Below are 21,803 nucleotides of genomic sequence, written 5' to 3' on the forward strand. Positions count from 1 at the left end.
GGCCACACTGGCTGTGCAGCATTGTGATGTCTCTCAGCATCTCCTGGCTCAGTTTTCTCAACTGCAAGGACATGAAAAGTTCTGACAAGACAGTGCTGAAGATTTTTTGTGTTTCTGACATTCTGGTTAATTCTTCTCTCTTGATGTCTTCAGATGTTAGCAGAAAGAGCTGCTAGTGGTTTCCACAGGCACACTAACCGTGTCTGTCTCTAGCAGAAAATAACAGATAGTACTAGGGTTAGAATAGAATGAAATCAAAGCATGTACTACAGTACCTAGCATAATGTCTGGTCTGTAGTGGACATACCATAAATGTTTATTGAGAGAGAGAGGGAAAAAAAAAACGAAGAAAGGAAGGAAGGGAAAGACAGAGGACAAATTAAGGCACACTGTTTTTTCCCATATATACAAGTTGTGATTTCCACCTAAATAATGAAAGCTAACATTACTTTAAAACTTTTAAGTATTATTCTAAATACTTAAATCTATTGATTCTTTAATCTTTACACCCCAACTGTGACTCCATTTTACAGATGAAGTGATGGAGGCACAGATAATTTACTAATGTGCTTTGAGTCACTCAGCTGCTAGGTCGTAGAGTCAAGATTCGACTTTCTATCTTTTTCTCCCATTTGTGTCTCCCACGTAGTGCATACTGTTGTATTAGGGAAGTAAAAGAACAAGATGACTGGTTATGACTGAGAAACCAAAAGACAATGAGAGCAGAAAATGGTTCAGCCTCAGGAGACCAAGGCAGGTCCTGCCTGTTCCATCTGGATCAGGAAAATACTTAGACTCCAGGAAGACTATGATGGCCAAGGTAATTGACTGGTCACTGTCCAATGTAAATAGTTTATACTCTTCAATATCACCACCTCCTGCAGCAGTTATCTCCACAGAAATATGGTCAATGGAGAAGAGTGTTGGAGCCAAAACATGTCTAGGTATGGATATCAGCCCTGACATTTGGTATGTGACCTTGGGTCAGTCATACTGTTGTGCCTCACTTTCCTCATTTATGATCATAAAACCTTGAGATAGTCTTTAAAGCACCTAGCCCAAGATCTGACAAATAGTCAGCTTTTAATAATATAACTTCCCTTTGCTTCTCTTTGTCTCTCCAATTCTAGAAACCTAACCTCAGATTATATTGGTTATTCTAAGATGGGATGGAGACCCCCAAACTGTGTTATATTTCTAAACTCTAGTCCCAAGAAAGATCCACAACCTGTCAGGTGGTGGTAGGTATGCAGGAAACCAGGGTGCTCATGTACTAAGCCAGAACTTGTCATCTTAGGCTTGAGCTAAGGCCCTTCCTCTACTCTTGGGCAAGGGTCCAATCAAGCCACAGATAGTTCATCCTCATCAAAGATTTCCTTAGGTGTAGTGCTCTACAAGCTTTCTTGGCAATAAGTTCTTTCTTTTGTCTAACTGACATCCTTTCTATTAGAATTTGATCTCACTTCCTTTGCTCTGACTCTAAGGGGAAAGAAGAACAGCTGGTCACCACCACCCACACACTAGCCCTTCCGATAAAGGATGCAAGAGCCAAAACATGGGGTTCCAAAAGCCTGTGCTTTATCCTGTCATAAAACTCGATCCAACTGAGTTAGGAGCTTTGTGGTTTAGATATCAGTTGAGTCAACCTCAGTGGGTACCAGGCAGTCTGTGGGCAGCAGAATATATTTCCTATGACACAGGAGTGGCCTTGTGGTCTTACTCTGGTGACAGGGGGAGCACAGTCCACCTGTCATTCCATTAGCCTTCTATCCAAGGTGTGAATGAAGGGCAAGAGTTTCTGGGCACGTCTGCCAGGCAGACAGGAAGTGAAGGGAAGGAAGATTTGTGGTGTCCCATAGAGTAGTGTGAGTGATCCAAAGAGGAACTGTAAATAGCCTGCATGTGTGTAAAAAGTTATCAAACTCTCTAGTTATCAGATGATATAGCTTAATTTCAAAAGATGTCATTTTCTGCATATTGGTAAATTTTGGATTTTGTTTAGTTTTTATGGCAAGACAGTTTTATGAAAATGCAGGGACTAAACTCTCATGCATGGCTGATAGGAACATAAACAAGATTACACATTTTGGAGAGCAATTGTCAATATCAACCACAGCCCTCAAAGCAGTCCTTAAAAAACTGTGTACATATTCTATAAAAATTAAAAATATTGATTAATATGCACAGAATTAATTAAGCTGCACTCACTATAGTATTCCTTAACAACTGCAAAAAATATTTGGAACAAATTGCATGCCCAATGATAAGGATTAATTAAAATAAATAAAAGCTGATTGTGATTGTGTATGAGTGTACAGTCATTAAATATAAAAATATAAACAAAGAAAAATAGGATATATAAGGTAAAAAATTGGATATCAAAATAACATGTATAATATATCTACATTGCCATTAGTATATCTAGCTAGCTAGCTATCATCTATCTAACTATGGAAGGATATATTCCAGAATGTTAATTGTGATTGTGACATTTTAGATCATTTTACTTTTCTTAGTTTTTCTTTAAATTTATATCGTGGAACCCAATATTTATCCAATAAACATATATTCCATTTGTGTTAAGAAAAAATAATAATGTGATTTTAAGAATGGAGCAGTCTGGGAAAACTTTCCCACACCCTGACTCCCTGTAAAAAACAAATAAGCCAAGATCAGCATTGGAAATAAGCATTTACTGAAGGATGGTGTGCAGGTTAAAGGGAAGTATGGAAAAAGGGAGGCACAGCTCAGACTTTGCTCTACTAAGTGGCCTGGGAGAGTTACACTTGTGTATTTGCTCCTGAACCTCAGGTTTTAGATCCACCTCCTGCCATATATGGCTGTTTATGCCTTTGCTCAAAAAAAGGTGAAGGGGAGTGAGAGATACAGGTTTCCAGTTATGAAATGAATAAGTCACAGGAATAAAAGGCAGAGCATAGAGAATATAGTCAGTGATATTGTAGTAGTGTTTATGATAACAGATGATGGCTACGCTCATGGTGGGCAGAGCATAATGTATAGTCTTGTCCAATCACCACTTTGTACACCTGGAATGAGTACTACATTGTATGTCAACTATAGGTCAGTAAAAAATAAAATAAGGTAAAATAAAATAAACAAAATAAAATAAGGAAAGATATCTTTGCTCCAAAAGTATCCTTATTTCACTTAGTAATTCCAGTTCTTTCCAAGAGAAATAAAAACATTTGCCCACACAAAGACTGTACGTGAATGTTTACAGTAGCTTTATCAGAATAGCCAAAATGTGGAAACAAATCAAGTGCTTATCATCTGATTTAAAAAAGTGGTATAATGTACACAATGGACTATCACTCTGCAATTAAAAGGAATAAAGTAAATACTTTACAAAACTTTATACAAACATGGGATGAATGTCATAGCATTATGCTCACTGAAAAATGCCAGACACAGATCCACTACACATTGTGTCGCTCCATTGATATAAAACATCTAGAATAGGCAAATCAGTAGAGACAGAAAGATAGTGATTGGCTAGACTGGGTCAGGGGAGACTTAGGAAATTGGAAGTGAGCACAAGTGGACTTGAGGTTTCTTTTGGGACTGATGAAAATGTTCTAAAATCACATTGGGGTAATGGCTACACAACTCTGTAAACATACTAAAAACTTGAATAGTATACTAAAGACAAGTAAATTTTATAACATGTAAATTAAATCTCAAAATAAAACTTTAAAAAAAGTATCCTTAGGTGAGTTAATGTTTGACTTGAAGGACACAACCCTTTGAATGCACTTATTCATTCAAGTATTCATTCATCAAATATTTTCAAGTGCTCACAGTTAGCAAGGTATTACTCTAAGAATATGTAAATGAAAAAAACCTCAGAAATTACCAACTGTATTTACTGATTTGCAAATCAGTTTACAGTCTATCAATATCTATCAATAACTACATAGGCAGGGGCATTTCTTATACATCTTTTCACCCCTCAGATGTTACCTAGTACCTGGCATACAGTAGACCCTATCTGACATATTGGATAAATTAGTTATGTAGGTATAAGCAAACTGGAAAGTTGAGGAAGAGGAATAGAGAGAGCTATGGTTTCCCTGAGTTGGGGCTTCTAAGTCTCATGCCGCTTTCTCCCAGCTTACCCTTTCTTGGAGGATGGAATGGGCATCTTCTCTGCTTCCATCTTCCCAAAGAACTCAAAGTGCCTCTTTGGTGCTGGCCACCTGCTACAAAATGATTGTCAACACCTGGGCCACTCCACCCCCAGCCTCTGCCTGGAGTGTTCCAGAGCTGTCTTCATTCACTGCCTCTCTACTCCAAGAGAGCCTTTTGGAACTTTGCAATGTGTATGCAAAGATATTAAGATGTTTATTCTCTTTGACTCAAAGATTTTGCTTGTAGGAACAAATCGGAAGAAAGCAATCAGAGATATTTACAGTGATATGTTTATACGGTTCTTCTCTGTGGTAACATTGGTAACCTTGGTGACATTGCAACATTGGAAGCTGCCTACATGACTGATGGGGAAATGGTTATAGTACAACTATGTGATGAAACACTATGAAGTCATAATCATCCTGTTGCGAGTAAATTTAATTATAACAGGAGGGATTTGACATTGACATATTATTAAGTAAAAGATGTAAATTATAATATGCTGCCTATAATATCTTCTCAATTTTGTAGGTTATATTTATGCTATCTATCTGCAGGAAGGAACAGCAAAAAAACAACTTATACACAGCAGGGAAATTAAGGTTTGGGGCATCGGTGTCTAGGAAGCTGGTGAGTTCATGCATACAAGCATGTATAGAGAAGGGTGCTAGAATATGCATGAATGCAAAAATATTTATAGTCATAGATTGATGGTATTATGGTGAATGTTTATGAATATTTGTGCTTTTCAGAATTTTCCAGTTTCTACAATAAAAAAAAGACAATTAAAAAAATTATTCACAGCAAAAATAAGCAGTTTCAAAAGAAAAAGTCACTTTAAGATGCCAGGTAGAAATTTGTTCTGCATATTACCCAGTTGTCCCAGTTGCCCTGAGTCTGACTTGATCTGAGTGCCCTAAACCATAAACTGCCAGCGCAACCACATGGCCTGAGAACTTCATTCCTTGGTAACTAACCACAGACAGACCTCAGTAAAAGGCAGAGGAAGATGAGGGCTGCCTCTCTTGCAAGAAACAATAATAATTTCAAACGAAGAAGTTTCTCCATCTAAAATTTGGAACCTAAGTTTTGTATCCCAATAAGTGTGTTTGGAAGCGCCCTGGTAACAGTCCAAAGTGCAGGGGGGCTGTAGTGCTTGCCTCTCACGCCCCAAGCCCCCAGCTCAGCCTAAGGAGGCAGAGGGAGGCTCAGAAGGTAGACAAGGTATGCTTCTTCCTGCATTTTAGTCCGAGAGGGCTTCTATGAGGAGGAAGGATTTTAGAATTAATTAAAAGGTAGTAGAGACGATGAGATGATCTGGGAGAAAGCAGGTATGAGAGCAATCATCTGTCCATAACGAATAATACAAGTCCTGCTTAAAAGATGAGCTGGGGGGCGCCTGGGTGGCTCAGTCGGTTAAGCCTCCGACTTCGGCTCAGGTCAGATCTCACGTTCGTGGGTTCGAGCCCCGCGTCGGCTCTGTGCTGATACCTAGCTCAGATCCTGGAGCCTACTTCCGGTTCTGTGTCTCCTTCTCTCTCTCTCTGCCTCTCCCCCTCTCATGCTCTGTCTCTCTCTCTGTATCAAAAATAAATAAAACATTAAAAATTTTTTTTTAAAAAGATGAGCTGGGTCTCACCTTTTCTGATCTGATGACTCTATAAAAGGCCCACATATGTCAGACTCCAGGAGCAGGATGAGTTTGACATGTATGTAGCTCTGGATGGTTGCCCATTCTGGGAAAGGAATCTTGGCCAAATGTCCTGGGATTTTCTTCATTTACTCCATGTAGGGTGGGAAGTTAAGGAGTGTGGCCAAGATAGTGGAAAGGTAGCCCATCATGACCTCCCCGAGGCAGCAAGGTGGTGATTGGAAGGACTTTGTACTAACAGAGTTTCTGGGGGACAAAAGTGTCTTGCACCTGTGGTCCAATCCACAAACAGTGAAACAGGGATCCCTAGGAGTACAGAGGACAAGATCTTTTCTAGGTTGTTTTCTGCTCTCCCCAGAGCCAATCCAGTACCTGACACTAAACAAGGACCCAAGAAGTATTCCATGAATTAATGTCTGAATGCAGGTGAGCTGACGGTGGTAGAATGATCCTGCCTTGTTTGACTGAAAGAACATGGATTTGAAGGCTCCCCTGGTAGATTGTGGGGAGAGGCTCAGCCAAAACCCTGGGTGTTTCTGTGGGCAGAATACTCTGGCTCAGGAAAAGCTGGGGAAGGAAGACTAGAGCATCACTAACCCAAAATGGAGACACACTTTCCAGTTTTTTTCTTTTCTGAAGGGAGACTGTCAGAATCCAGAAACATCTGGGGAAGGGGAGGAGCAGCAGTTCACATTGTACATTATGGCCCCTTCTCTGGAGCTGGACTCATACTCCCAGGGGGTACCTTCTGGGCAGCAGCAAATATGTGTTGCTGGGCATGTGGGCTCAAGGTTGTCTTAGAAACTTAACATTGAAGTGCTTCTCCAAATTATCATGGGCATCTAGGAGGGGATTTGAGTTTGAGATGGGACCACAGGAAGAGAGGCTCGGAGGCCTACATAAGTATCCAGCTTTCCTTTATCTTGGCATCTCAAACTCCAGTTATCCTTCCTTTCATAGAGTTTCACTCATGAGAACAAGGGTATCCCTGCCTTTCACCCTATTTCCAAATCCCTCAGAGTGTATAGGGAGAGAAGCATCTCCTCTCAGAGTAATGCATCCTATCAAATCCTGATGGAAGCCTTGTCTCCCCTCTCCAGCCTCTGCACTTGTCAAAGGGGCTAAGGAATTGAAGCAAAGAGGACACTGAAGGCTTCTCACCAAGATTTCAGTGATGTGCGGGCAGAGCTAAGCCAGGTGTGAGCACTCAAGGCAACGTGTCTGCTTGCAATGCCCACAGATGAGCGCCCCCACACTACACACACACACACACACACACACACACACACACACACACACACACAGCTTAACCTTTACTCCACAGGGCTCGTTCATGTTTGTGACTGGCTGAGTGGGGGGATGAGAGAAGCTACGTGAGCTTTTTAAAAAATTATACATTAAATAATTCTGTTTATTTTCCTGTTATTACAACAGTAACATAATCAGGGCCACCTGGGGTGTGTCTGACTCTTAATTTTGGCTCAGGTCATGATTTCATGAGATCTCACTGTTCATGATTTCGAGTCCCATGTCAGGTTCTGTGCTGACAGTGGGGAGCATGCATGGGATCCTCTTTATCCATCTCTCTGCCCACCCCACTCATACACTTGCTCATGCTCTCTCGCTCTCTTTCAAAAATAGACATAAAAAAACAAGAGTATCATAGTTATTACAGAAAATGAAATAATAGACAAGAAAAAACTTCACTACCATCTTTCTTTCTTTTTTTTTTGTTAAGGGATATATTTTATTTTACCATCTTTCTAGAGAAACAGCTTTTACTAATACCAAGCTTTATAACCTTCCAGACATTTTTCTATGCTTCACTTTTTCCTATGATGAAAATGCTTAGATAACAGACATGTGGAGGTGGATATACACATATAGGATATAGATGTAGATAAATAATATATAAACATATGTTTTTAACATTTAAAAAGTGAGATATTCTTATAATATGTTCTTTATTTATTTAACATATAAAGAAAATATTTTCAGACCAGCAATCTATGCCCACAAAAATTATACTAAGTGATTAAAGAATATACTTCTGGAACATTGGCATAGTTAACCAATTCCCTATTGTTGGACAATTAGGATATATTCAACTTCATAATATTAATTTAATTAAGGCCAAATTTTAAATCATCTGCTAATGATACCCTGAATTATAATGATTCAATTATATTATGATGATACATTGAATTTGCATTCAATAATGCAGAATGTACAATTATAAGTCGATTGTACCTTTTTCCTTTTTGATGGGGTTCAGACAAAGATGAAATGTTTTGGAACTCCTCTATTTGTTAGTCCCAAACTTGTAACAGTACTACAAACAGCAAGTCCTTTCATTCTGTGTTTGTGCATCTTAAACCTGGCTGTTAAAAAAACAGATTTCCATCAACTCTGCTGGAGGGAAAGCTGCATGTTCTTTTCTTTCCCTCTGTAGAAAATGGTTTCATCAAGTTTTTGCTATATGAGGAAGTGATTGAAAAGAATGTAGGGCAGAAAAACCATTTTGTCAAGAAACTAATTAATGAAAATATTATTAGTTTCCAGATTTTAGGATATCTGTTGCAGATGTCAGCTTTGTAAAAACATTTATTGTGTTGTGAAGTATTTGACATTTTAAATAAATGCATTTTTGTACTTAATTCTATATTTTTATTTTGGCATTTCCCCCACAATTGTGCAAGTTTATGCTTGTCAAAACTTGGAGGCGTACCTGATAACTCCTGTATTTCCCAAATACGGTGACATCAGACTTGGATAGAACACACAAAGTCCCACCAACGGCGCAGAGATAAAAGAGACAGTCTTATGTGTGTGTTCTCTGGATGCTTAAGGTGCTATTGTTCCTCAACAAACATGTCTGCCTGCTCTTTTCTGGAGTTTCCACTTCTCCTGTCTTCCCAATAACACTACCAGTTTGCTTCACTGTTGTTTTCCTTACCTATCCTCTCTCTCTTCGCCTCTGTCTTCTCTCTTTCCCCTCTCCTATTTGGCTCATTCTCTCATTTTCCTTCCAAATCTGGAAAGGGATCTTCATAAAAGCCTGTTGAATATGACAGATGAAAAAACGAAGGCTCAGTGACCAAGCTGGCACCCCCTTCTGACTCCCTGCCAGAGTGCTCGTCCAGGGAGCCTGTGCCAGCCTGTGTCAGCTGATGTCCTCCTTCTGGCCTGAGGAGTATTGTAAAAGCAGATCAAATGTGTGCTCAGAAAACTTCTGAGGTGGCCCTATGAATCCCCACAAGTTGTATGTGATGACCCCTCTCCTGCCTTCCCAAGCCCTCTCCTCCTTCACTAGTCATCAGGAATTGCTGTGCAGGGCCACAAGGAGGAGAGTGGACTACAAGGAGAATTTGGCAACTGGTAAATCTGTCTTCGAGGATCTCACAGGCAATGGCATGGGCGCTGTCCACCTGGCCAGCCTCCCACCAGCACAGGCTTCCGGGATGCTTGTTCAGCCCACATCTAGGGGCAAGAGCCAATGCCTCACCCTCTGCCAGTGCAAACTTTTCACCCATTCTGGAAGAGGGCAAGAAGGGGGAGGAGGAAGACCAGAGAAAAATAGAGAGAATGGGGTCCTGCAAAAACCCTACCTCCTCCACAAAGCTTCCCGTGACCCCTCAAGCCCATGGCTTCATTCCCTCCTTAAGGCTTCCAGAACATTCTCAGACCACCCATCTTCATTACCTAGCATGTACATCCTTGTTACCCTTTGATATGAATGAAATTTGTCTCAACTACACAGAACTGTTCTACATGCAGACCTAATGCATTTTTTATTTCTGTGACCCTACACCTCACACAGTGACAGGTGGTTAAGTACCACTTTTCAGCGGGGTCATTACTTGTGACAATCCTAAGATTACACCTCCAGGCTATGCTTGACACAGACCCAATTTCACCTAGAATTCTGAGTCTCTGATAACATACGAAGTGTTTGATATTCTCAAAGGGAAGGGAATCCAGTTTTTTCCTGTCATCACCGACCAAGGGAAGTGATGTGGGTGATATGTGGACTTATGGGGACAGAAAAAAAGAGGAAATGAAGGAGATGGAGTGTACAGAAAATCATCTCACCATCTCTCAGATCCAAGAACTTCCCTAATCAACTCCCATGACCTTGCTTCCCTCTCCAGGATGTTCCTAGCCAGAAAGTTGTGAGAAGCTCCACCAGCTGACAATGAAACTGACATCAAAGAAGCCATTCTTGTCCAGGAATCACTGCCCACACTTTTTGAAATGTGTGAGGAATACTGCATATGTCTTCTGCATCTGTGGAGTCCTATTCCTCAGAAGGGAAAACACTCCTTCTGGAAGCAGAGCCATCTAGTGCAGCAAATCTTCCACAGATGTTGGGAGAAAACTTCGCTGGTGACTGGAGAGGCATTCATGGTTTTCAGGAAGGTTACTCCCTTTCAATTCTCCTTCCCTACAAGGAGAATGGCTCAGTCAGGTGCTAGGATTTCCTTAACTCTTCTCAAAACCTTAGCTCCCATTTTAACCCCAAATAAATAGGTCTTGGAGTGACAGCCTTCAATAAATCAAATATCCAGCTAGTTTTCATTAATACTCTTTTCCATTAATTACATTTGCCCTTTAGTCCCCAGTCTTTAGAGCAAATAGTATTGCCTTTTTATTGGCATTAGTGATATAGTTTCCTCTTAAAGAAACTACACTTAAGTAGAACATGGGTCTGGCTAAAGAAAAAGGATTAATTAATAGCACAGGTATTTGCAGATATGCCAAAATGATGAAACCTGTTCACTCACAACCAAGGGCTGGGGACCACTGGAACTGAGAACAAAAGAAAGAAGTTAGAAGTGCCCCATTCCCATCCTTGTACTGGCACTTTCCAGTGTGTGACTTTGGACAAGCCACTGTTCCTCTTTCTCTGACTGTTTTCTCATATGTAACATGAGAAGAGTTGGTAGGCCAAAGGCTTTTAAAGTATATTCCAATTCTCAAATTCTATGATGCTTAATCATTTTGTATGTGAAGGGGGGGGGGGAAGAAAGCATAGAAAGAAAAGAACAGTAAAAGGAGGTGGGATTCCTCTGCTTGTTGTCTTTGAAGCTAGTATAGGTAAGTTCTCTTTGATTTCATTATGGCTTGAGACCTAAGAGCAATGCCAATCTGTTAGCAATTCTGTCAGTTACCCTCCCTCACCCACCCACTGGCCCTTGGAACCAGGGCATGTGGCAGCTCCCAGCTTCCTCAGAGATGGCAGCTTCTTAGTTCTGAAGACGAAAAGCCAGAAGAGAAAAATGAAGAATCCATACCCGGTCTGCCTGGTTGGAAGGCCCCTCGCTAATCTCCTCATCTTGAAATCTGAAGCCCTGGGAATGGTCTCTTCATGAATAGCCTAATAGACAGAGATGTCCTTGGGGGATTCCTATCAGCTTTTGCTTTTCTCATTGTGACAGGTGAAATGAGAAGCTTGGGGATAAAGCAGTTAGTCCCTTTTCCAGAAGCCTGGTTGGAGCTATGGATGGGACAGGGAAGCAAGGGCAAGCCCCCATTCCAGGGCCTGGGGAAGGGAGAAGCTTGGCTCTGTGCCCCCATTAGCATTAGAAACCTTTTTGAAAAGAGACAGAAGAGATTTGATCTTAGATGGATTTTTATAATAGTCCTTGAAACAAATTGAGAAAATGTCTGAATCTGAGCAGCTCAGAAGTGAAATAAGCTGTAACATGGCTCCAGGCAAATGGAAAAAGGGAAGACAAGACAGTGCTTCAAAGGGAAACAGCCGCTAAACTGAGAAGAGTCTGGGAGAACATTGCTGGCATGCAAGTTCCAAGCTGTGGCTTAGAACCTGAGGACCATTCCTTGGACAATACTAGATATGTTTACACGTATGTTGTATTTGAACAGAGAAGCTCTGGAATAAAGAGGCTAAATGACTTAGCTCGGAAAGGAATGTCCCAATTCACCTCCAAGTGAGCTTTGGCTAGAGAGCCTCTCTCTTCAGTCAATCATTATTCATTCTTCTGGCATCATCTCAGAATTTTTACCTGTAGATTTTAAATTGGAGTTTTTAATTGTTTTTGTCTATCCTCTGTATCAGGGCAGCCAGCTGAAGTGCTCATGGGAGAGCACTGTGTCCGTGTCTGTAGATAGGAGCAGTGGGAACTGCACTGAGATGGGAAGTCTAGGCCCAGTCCCAAGATGGCAGCCAAGGCTTGCTCCCCCTGCTGGCTGTAGGGGAGCCAGTTCAGAGTCCCTAATTGTTTGGATTCTACTCCCAATTGGAACACGTTGTGGGTGTGATGGGTTTCCCAACAAGCGGCTCTTTAACACCAGCTAGATGTCCTACAATTCACCTTGATTCTGACCATATCTACCCTAAGATAATACCAGATTCCATAGGTTGAGGGCTTAGGCCCACCAGATTGCCCCTGCCCCTCCATTTCAGTACCAATCAGTAGTCCAGGTTGTCACTTTGCCCTCTAACCCACTGGCTATAAATCAGTAGTTTTCACGACCCACTCTTTGGGTTTGATCAATTTGCTAGAGCTCACAGAAGCTCAGAGAAACATTTTACTTGCTAGTTGACTGGTTTATTATAAGAAGATGTAACTCACAAACAGCTAGATGGATGAGATGCACAGGACAAGGTATGAGGGAAAGAGCCCAGAGCTCCTATGCCCTTTCTCTAAATCTCCATATGTTCACCAACTGTGAGGCTCTCCAAAATTGTCTTTTGGGGGTTTATGAAGGCTTCATTACATAGGCATGATGGATTAAATCATTGGTCACCAGTGATTGAACTCAATCTCCAGCCTCTCTCCCCTCCTCAAAGGTCAGGGAGAAAAACTAAAAATTCCTACATTCTAACCACATGGTTGGTTCCTCTAGCAACCAGCCCCCACTCTTAGGTAATTATAAAAGTCATCTTATTCACACATATCAAATGACATCTTCATCACTCTCCTTATTTAGGAAATCCCAAGAGTTTTAGGAGGATATGCTAGAAACAGGAACTAAAACCAAATATATATTTCTCATTACAAGTCACAGTATTACAGTAATCAGTCTGGATTTTTCAAGGGAATCAGAAATTCCAGAATTTTTTTTTAAATTATCAAATTTTAAAGCATAAAATAAAGTTAGTTAACATACAGTGTAGTCTTTGTTTCAGGAGTAGAACCTAGTGATTAATCTATTACATATGACACCCAGTGCCCTCTTAATGCCATCACCCAGTTAGCCCAACCCCTACCTACCTTCCCTCCATCAACGCTCAGTTTGCTTTCTATATTTAAGAGTCCTTTGGGGCACCTGGGTGGCTCAGTCGGTTAAGCGTCTGGCTTTGGCTCAGGTCATGATCTCACGGTTCATGGGTTCGAGCCCCATGTCGGGCTCCGTACTGACAGCTAGCTCAGAGCCTGGAGCCTGTCTTCGATTCTGTGTCTCCCTAGCTCTTTGACCCTCCCCTGCTTGCACTGTCTTTCTGTGTCTCTCAAAAATAAATAAAAAACATAAAAAAAAATAAGAGTCTTTTATGGTTTGCCTCCCTCTATTTTTTTCTTCAATTTAAATTTTAGCTAGTTAACATGAAGTGCAATATTAGTTTCAGGAGTAGAATTCAGTGATTCATCACTTATATACAACACCCAGCACTCATCACAAGTGTCCTCCTTAGTACCCATCACCCATCTAACCCATTTCCCATCATCGACCCAGTTGGTTTTCTATCGTTAAGAGTCTCCTGTGGCTTATTTTCCTCTTTTCTCTTCCCCTACTTCCCATATGTTAATCTGTTTTGTTTCTTACCTTCTAAATATGAGTCAAATCATATGGTATTTGTCTTTCTATAATTGACTTATTTTGTTTGAATTAGTATGTTATACCTTCAACCCCATCATTGCAAATGGCAAAATTTTATTCTTTTCTGATGGCTGACTAATATTCCATTGTATATTTGGGTTCTTTCCATCATTTGGCTATTATTGGTAATGCTCCTATAAACATCGGGGTTGCATATACTTCTTCAAATATGTATTTTTGTACCTTTTGGGTATATACCTAATAGTGCAACTGGTGTATCATAGGGTAGTTCTTTTCTTCGTTTCATCTCCATATTGTTCTCCAGAGCGGCTGCACCAGTTTGCATTCCCTCCAATAATATAAGAGGTTTCCCCTTTCTTCACATCCTGTTGTGGCCTGAGTTGTTAATTTTAGCCATTCTGACAGGTATGAGGTGGTGTCTCATTTTGGCTTTGATTTGTATTTCTCTGATGATGAGTGATGTTGAGCATCTTTTCGTGTGTCTGTTAGTCGTCATCTGGCTGCTGTTGGAAAAATGTCTATTCATGTCTTCTGCTCATTTCTTAACTGGGTTATTTATTTTTGGGATGTTGAGTTTGAGAGGTTCTTTATTTTTTTAAAGAAATGTTTAATATTTGTTTATATTTAGGAGAGAGAGCGAGTGCTACTGAGCAGGGGAGCAGTAGAGAGAGAGGGAAACACAGAATCTGAAACAACCTCCAGGCTCTGAGCTGTCAGCACAGAGCCCTATGTGGGGCTTGAACTCATGAACCACTAGATCATGACCTGAGCCGAAGTTGGACACTTAACCAACTGAGCCACCCAATGCCCCAAGAAGTTTTTTTATAGATTTTGGATGCTAACCCTTTATCAGATATGTCATTTGCAAATATCTTCTCCCATTCCATAGGCTGCCTTTTAGTTCTTTTAGTTTTTTTTCATTGTTTCCTTCTTTATGCAGAAGGTTTTTATCTTGATGAAGAGGTCCCAATAGTTCATGTCTGCTTTGTTTCCCCTTGCCTTCAGTGACGTATTTACTAAGAAGTTGCTGTAGCTGAGGTCAAAGAGGCTGCAGCCTGTGTTCTCTGCTAGGATTTCGATGTCTTCCTATCTCACATTTATGTCTTTCATCCATCTTTATCTTATTTGGTGTAAGAAAATGGTCCAGTTTTATTCTTCTGCAGGTCACCATTCTGCACTTTCCTGACACCATTTGTTAAAAAGACTTTTTTTTCAATATATATTCTTTTACTGCTTTGTCAAAGATTAATTAACCATATAGTTGTAGGTCCATTTCTGGGTTTTCTACTCTATTCCATTGATCTATGTGTCTTTTTGTGTGCCAGTAACATACTGTCTTGGATGGCAGATTGGCTTTTTAAAGGTCACATTCCAACTCTCTTTCCCCTTTCCCCTCCTCTGAGAGTTGGAGAGAGAGAGGGACACGAATCATGAGAGACTATTGAATACTGAGAACAAACTGAGGGCTGAAGAGAGTGGGGGAGTGGGGAAGGGGATGATGGAGGGGGGCATTTGTGGGGAGAAACACTGAGAGTTATATGGAAACCAATCTGACAATAAACTATTATTAAAAAAAAAAGGTCACATTCCTGGGATAGCTTGAAACTAAAATTAAGGCTTGGTTTGTTGCTGTGGGGACACAAATGACTCCAGTTAGGGCTTTTTTCTTTTTTTAACACTACCCATATGATCCATCTTTCTTCCCATTTTTGCATCATCAGCCCTATCTAGATAAGCTTGTGCCCATCCTGTGAATATTGCCCTCACCCCAACCTTTGCCACCCCACTCTGGAAATAGGGCTTGGGACTTACTGAAGTTAAGACAATAGTAAGTCATAGAAAAGTTCTTTGGAATCTTCACTTAGCACTGTCTTGTCTTATTTCCTGCTTTCTAAGAAGAGAGAGATGTTCCACTCCTTTCTGCACACCTCAAGGTGTCAGTAACCTTTCTACCAACAACCTCTCAATGACTATTCCTTGACAACACAGTGCCATGACCAGGGCTGAGTCATATAGGGAATATGTTTATAATGGAATGAAAAATGGATATGGAAACTTAAAGACATTCTGGTTGTACACACAAATGCCTAGAGTGGGAATGGGCTGAAGAATGAGGGCTTGTCCTATTTCTCTAGAGAGCAAGGTATGGTGGGGGGGGTGGGGAGGTGTAGTAGTGAGCAACAGATTGGACTGGCATTTGGGAATGGGATGTGATGGGCTTTGACTGATCTCTTGAGGCACTGGGCCATTCTGCTCTAGGCTTCTCAAACTTTGACTCATGTTCACTAATGGCAGAGACAATAAGTATATTTCTTGGGGGCTTAGAGATCTGATTCAAAGCAGTATACTTCAAGTTTGAAATTTCCCTGAAGCAGCATGTTTTATTGTTAGAATGTTTGGTACTTTTGTGTTCTACTCCATAGGTGTTTAAAACATAAAATAATAACATTTTCCTTGATTTTTGAGTGCTGTTAGGAAGATATTCCATTGGTCTGGTGACTTTGCTTTGCCCCTGGAACTTAATCATGTGTCCCTTTAACCTGTATGCACCCTGTTTAAGAAGGGTCACTGTGGGCCATGAACAGAAGAATGTTGTGGTCAGAGCAAGGGCAGCATGAGGAACTTGTGAGTGTCAGGCAGAAAGGAAGCCACTGGATTATATAGGTAACAAATGACAGTGGTCTGGACCAGAGTGGAAACAGTGAAAATGAAAAGCAGCAACAGACTCCAGGTAATACTGCCAGGTGGAGCTTATACATTCACGGTCCAGACTTACTGATTGAGAGGGCATCAGTTGATGCCCTTAAAAACAGATCTCAGTGTAATTTTGCCAACCAGGGAATGTGCTGGAATGCAACATTAAACAATCTAATGAATAAATGACAAAAATGCAGCTTCTCAGGCCTGCTTTGATTTAAGGCTGGCAACTTCTCAGTTCAAAAAAAGGAAAGAGAGACTCCTCAATTACCATAGGCTTATGCCAGACTTCCAGCATCAGCTTGTAAAAGTCTGCTTGGAAGGGGAGTTGCTTTAACTAAACAATATTTTGATGAGTTAGATGCACATGAATCAGAACCGTGTGTGGCAGCTCTTCCCACATGGAGATGGCACCCTGGGGGTTAGGTGGGGGTGGGATGGAGGTACTGGGAGTGAAGAAAGATGCTGATGGAAAGCATTTGAGGTTCTGCCTAAAAAAGCAAAGATGTGTGCAAAAGTAGAAACAGTTGCTCCAGACCTGCTTTCCCCAATCCCAAAGTTGCCCTGAGCTTTGCTTGGCCCTAATCTGATAGATGTAATGAAGCCAAACTTCCCAAGTGTTCTGTTTGGCATTCCATGCCAAGCTAGAGACACTCTCAGCTTAAGCATCTAACCCTTTGCCCCTGTGTTTGCAGGTTTCTGCACAGGCACCAAACAAGGCTTGGGGCTATCCGTGAATGGAGGCAAGGAAGGGTTTGGATAACCCAAAATTCCCACGTCATCTCACATCATCTATATTTGAAAAAGCATTAAGAAATTATTTCAAAAGCTGTTTACTCTCTTAACAAAGAGTTACTTTGCATTCATGGGTGTGTATTTGTACCCTGGGGGTGCATGGGGCACCTGGGCAAGTGGGCACAAGGAACTGTTGCCGTCTGGAGAGGGAACAATTACAGAAGGGAGGTAGGGAAGAAATGATATCATTACTAGCTTTTTGTGTGTGTGCTTTTGACGTTTAGGAGGAGGAGAGCTGAAAAGTTGAATGGACGCCTGAGTTGAGGCCTGGACGGCTCATCACCAGAGAAGGATTGCACACTCATAATGAAAGAATCCACTTAATTAAACAGCAATGTCTGAGGATTCCCTATCAGCACACGTCTCTTTTAAGTACCTGCACTACATCTTATGCACCATCTCAGTTTTTCAAGGAGCTACTTAGAGGATAGCCGGAGTGTGGTAAGCACTGTGTGTGTGGTTGTCATCATGATTATTATTGACAGTTTTTAGAATGTCAACATATCTGTATTGACCAGCCTGCTCTGCACCAGGCCTCATGAAAAGCACTGAAGGTACAGAGAGAAATGACACAGTCTGGGTCCTCAAGGAGTTTATGTTCCTAGGTCTCAATAACATATCTTCCTCATCATATTTTGTGGTTCCATTTTCTCCATGCCACACTCCAAGCCCCAGCTCTGCTCACATCCACAAGTGAAGGCTCAGGGAGTCTATAAGGAAGTACAGTGGCAAAGTTTAAGTGGGGCAATGAGACAGAACTCCCCACTGATCTGGCGTCACCACATGAAACATGGGCCACTCTGTTAAATTTGAATTTCAGACAAATGTAACTGAGTATCCTGGTGTTTCTTCCTGTTTGTCTTGCCAAATCTGGTAGTCCTAACAAGCACAGTGTGAGGCTGGCCACCAAGAACCATGGAATCTGCCTTCTAGATCCCCATCTCCTTTTTCTGTGCATTTTCCTCCTTCATTGGACTCTTAAAATTGTTCTCTCCTCCAATACTACTCTTAAAATCATTTAGAGTTTACCTTAATGTAAATGTAATGCTCCCAGGGATATTTAATTATAAACCATCGCTTTTATTGAGGAAAGTCTATGCCCCAGTTTAAAAGAATACTGAGTTCTAGTTGAGGGGTGGAAGTGTGATTTCAGGCAGGAAGTCTTCCTTAGGCCATTGGAATCACACAGCATTAACTATAGACTCCTGAGCCCACATGTGAGGCCAGTGCTGCACCCACCTGCCTTATCCCTCTGTTTTGGCCACTTGCTTCCCTTTGGGAAGGGAATCCATTTCTGAATTCTCACTGCAAATTCTCTCACTCACTTAGACTGTACCTTGGATACCTTTTTCCAGCTGCTGTGATTTTTCAGAGCTCCATATCAATAGGAGTCTGATGCCACCCCCTAACTCCTCTGCACCCCCAACCAGGAAGTGCTTCAGTGGTCCAGGAGAAGAGCATATAGTATCTTTTCCTTCCCTGGCTCAGACCAGAGGCTATCCTTTTTGCTCTCCATTCTTATTCTTGTAATGTACCTTGGCTTGTCAATAGCTTTTAAAGAGCTCCTTCATTTGGCAGACACCTCATCTGTCTGCCTTTTGTGAAGTGCTTGTTAATGATGTGTGCAAAACCTACATTCATCACAGAAGACAGGTAATCTCATATTGATTCATTCCCTTTCTCTGGGACATGCCTGGACTCCCCCTGCCTCGGTGACCCCACAGTAGGAAAGGTAATACCAACTGAACTTTTATCCGGCACCTTTTATCCTTGAAGCTCGAATTCACTTTTACCCATTCTCCTATACATACACTTCCCAGTTAAGAGGTAAAGATAATTTTTCACTGGTTTACTCCCCTTTCTTTCTTTCTTATTCTTTTCTGACAAATGTTCACTGACCCAAAGTGACTCCTTTGGGGGTTTGGCTTCTGCTTTCTGGCATCTGGTCCTGTCTGCATGTTTTATCCCTTCCCAGTGCTTGTCTTTGTAAACCAAATCCCACTATTCTTGAACTAAAATGTCTGAGTTGACTCAGAAAACACTTTATTTCCTCCTAGTGATTGCCCAGTATTTTCTGTGGGGGAAAAAAAATGAAGCTCTGGGTTCTGAAACTTGCATGATATCTGTCCTTAGATTTTTTCGGTGGCCCTGGGACCTAAAAGTACAGAATATATTAGACTTGAAATATCTTGGTAATAGAAAGTATGTCTTCTCCATTTCTTTATCCCCATAGCACTAGCTAAGTGCTTGACACATAGCAGGTGTTCAAAAGTGATTGAAGCATGAATAAATAATGCTCCAACTTCAGATACTACGCTCTCAGTGTTAGTGTGGTCTACCAAGAATGAACATCAGTAAGGACCATTAAAGTCTTATCATTTTGTAGAGTAGCTGAAACGTGGTTAATGGTCCTCAAGAACTGGTCAGAATCCTATCATATTGTGTTAAGATTTGGGAGTGGCATGTTGGATTTGTGAAGCTTTAAGAGTGAAATTGAGAAGAATTAGTAAAATGAATGGCTCTTATTATCCTTAGACTAAACAAATCAAGGGACAATCTAGAAATATAGTAATAGAGATTTAGGAAAATCCAAGATCATCAGAATGATTTAAGATAATCTCAGAGAGGCAGTCTGGAAAGCCATTGCAACTAGGAAACTGAAGTGTAATTAAGGAAGATTGTATTGACTAAAGAAAAGCTGTGGACAGCTTTCAGAGAGAGAAGGAATCTGGAACTGGTAATTCAATACTAGCCAAGGGAGGAACTGGTCAGCATGCAGATTCCAGGTTGATATACAGACAGCTGATTTTTAACAAAGGTGCTGATTAAGTGCCGAAAGGATAGTGTGGTATTTTTTGTTTTAGCAAATGGTGCTAGGACAATTGGATATCCATTGCAAAAAAAAAAAATGTTTCAATCAATACTTTACATCATCTACAAAAATTTACTGAAAATATATAGAGACATAAGATAAAACTTAAAGGCATGAGACTTCCAGAAAAAGATTTAAGAGAAAACCTTTCTGAATTAGGCAAAAATTTCTTATATGTGACATCAAAAGCATGATTCATAAAAATAACAAATTGATAAATTGAACTTCATCAGTGTTAAGAACCTTGCTCCTCCAAAGACTGTTAAGAAAATGAGGAGACAATCTACAGAGTGGGGGAAGACAGCTGTAAATCATATTATCTTATAAAGAATTTGAGTTCCAATTATTTTAAAGTACTCTCCGAGCTCAAAATCAGAAAATAAACAATCTGAATAACAAAATGGGAGAAATATTTAAATACATACTCCACTTGAGAAGATATATAGATGGAATGTAAGCACATGAAAAGATGTCCAATGTCATTTATCATCAGGAAAATGTAAATCAAATTGAAACCACAATGATATTTTCTATACATCTACTAGAATGCCAGATTAAAAAAGAGTGACGACACCAAATATTAACAAACACGTGGAAAAAGTAGAACTCTCATGTACATGGCAAATGGGAATGTAAAATAGCATAGCCATTTTGAAAAACCTTTTAGGAGTTTCCTAAAAGTTAAATGTTAACTACCATATGGTCCAGCCATTCCACATTCATTTACTCAAGAGAAAAGGAAAGCATATATCCAAGTAGCAGCTTTATTTATAATTGCCCCCAAACTGGAAACCAACTGAATGCCAATCAACAGGTGAACTAATAAATTAAACTATGATATATCTATACAGTGGAACTCTATGCTTCAATAAAAAGGAAAGAACTAGTACAATGAACAACATAAATGAATTTTCAAATAATTTTGCTGAGTAAAATAAGCAAGACATAAAAGAGCATACAGTGTGATTACACATTCAGTACAATACAAACAAAACTTTAGTGATAAAAAAAAAGATCAGTGATTGTCTGGGAATGGGGTGAGAGTGATTATAAAGAAGCAGGGAAAAGATTTGGGGGGTAATAGATATGCTTATTATCTTGATTGTGTTGATTGTTTCATGGGTATAACACATGTCAAAATGTATAAAATTGTTTTCTTTAAATAGGAAATTTACTGTATGCCAATTATGCCTCAATAAAACTGGTAAGAGTACATATGTCCAAATTCTAGCAATTTCTATCCCTATGTTTTTACTACAGAGGTCAAAGAGAGCATTGAAACTCCCAGGAATGCACACTGCTTCACAGCCTGCTTTGAAATGCCTCTCTTTTATTTTCCCCACAAATACAAGAAATTCCTACAAATTACACACACACACCAACGCACAAACACTCACACATGCACAACTCATAATCACAAAAGACCGTCCAGTAGGACAAAAACAATGAGCAAGAGATCTGGACAAGTGATCCAAAGAAGCAGTAACATGCATTGGTGCTAACAAGCATGAATTTAAAATACTTTGATATAACCATTTCACACCCATTACATTGAAGATAAAAGCTTCATTCAGGTAGCACCAAGTAGTGGTTAAGATGTAGGACAATTAGAAGTTGGATACTTCCTGGGTGCATATTGAGACAACCAACTTAGGAAACAGTTTGGCAAAGCTGAAGATTCTCATACCCTCCACATAGAATGCCTACTTCTTGGTGCAAAGCCTAAGGAGATGCTGGTACATGTGCATAAAAAAACATTTACAGTATCATAATAGTGAAAAATGGAACAATCTAAATGCCTTTTACCTGTTACTATGCATAAATAAATTATGGTAT

Source organism: Suricata suricatta, chromosome 10 (assembly GCF_006229205.1).
Source record: "Suricata suricatta isolate VVHF042 chromosome 10, meerkat_22Aug2017_6uvM2_HiC, whole genome shotgun sequence".
Classification (NCBI taxonomy): Eukaryota; Metazoa; Chordata; class Mammalia; order Carnivora; family Herpestidae; genus Suricata; species Suricata suricatta.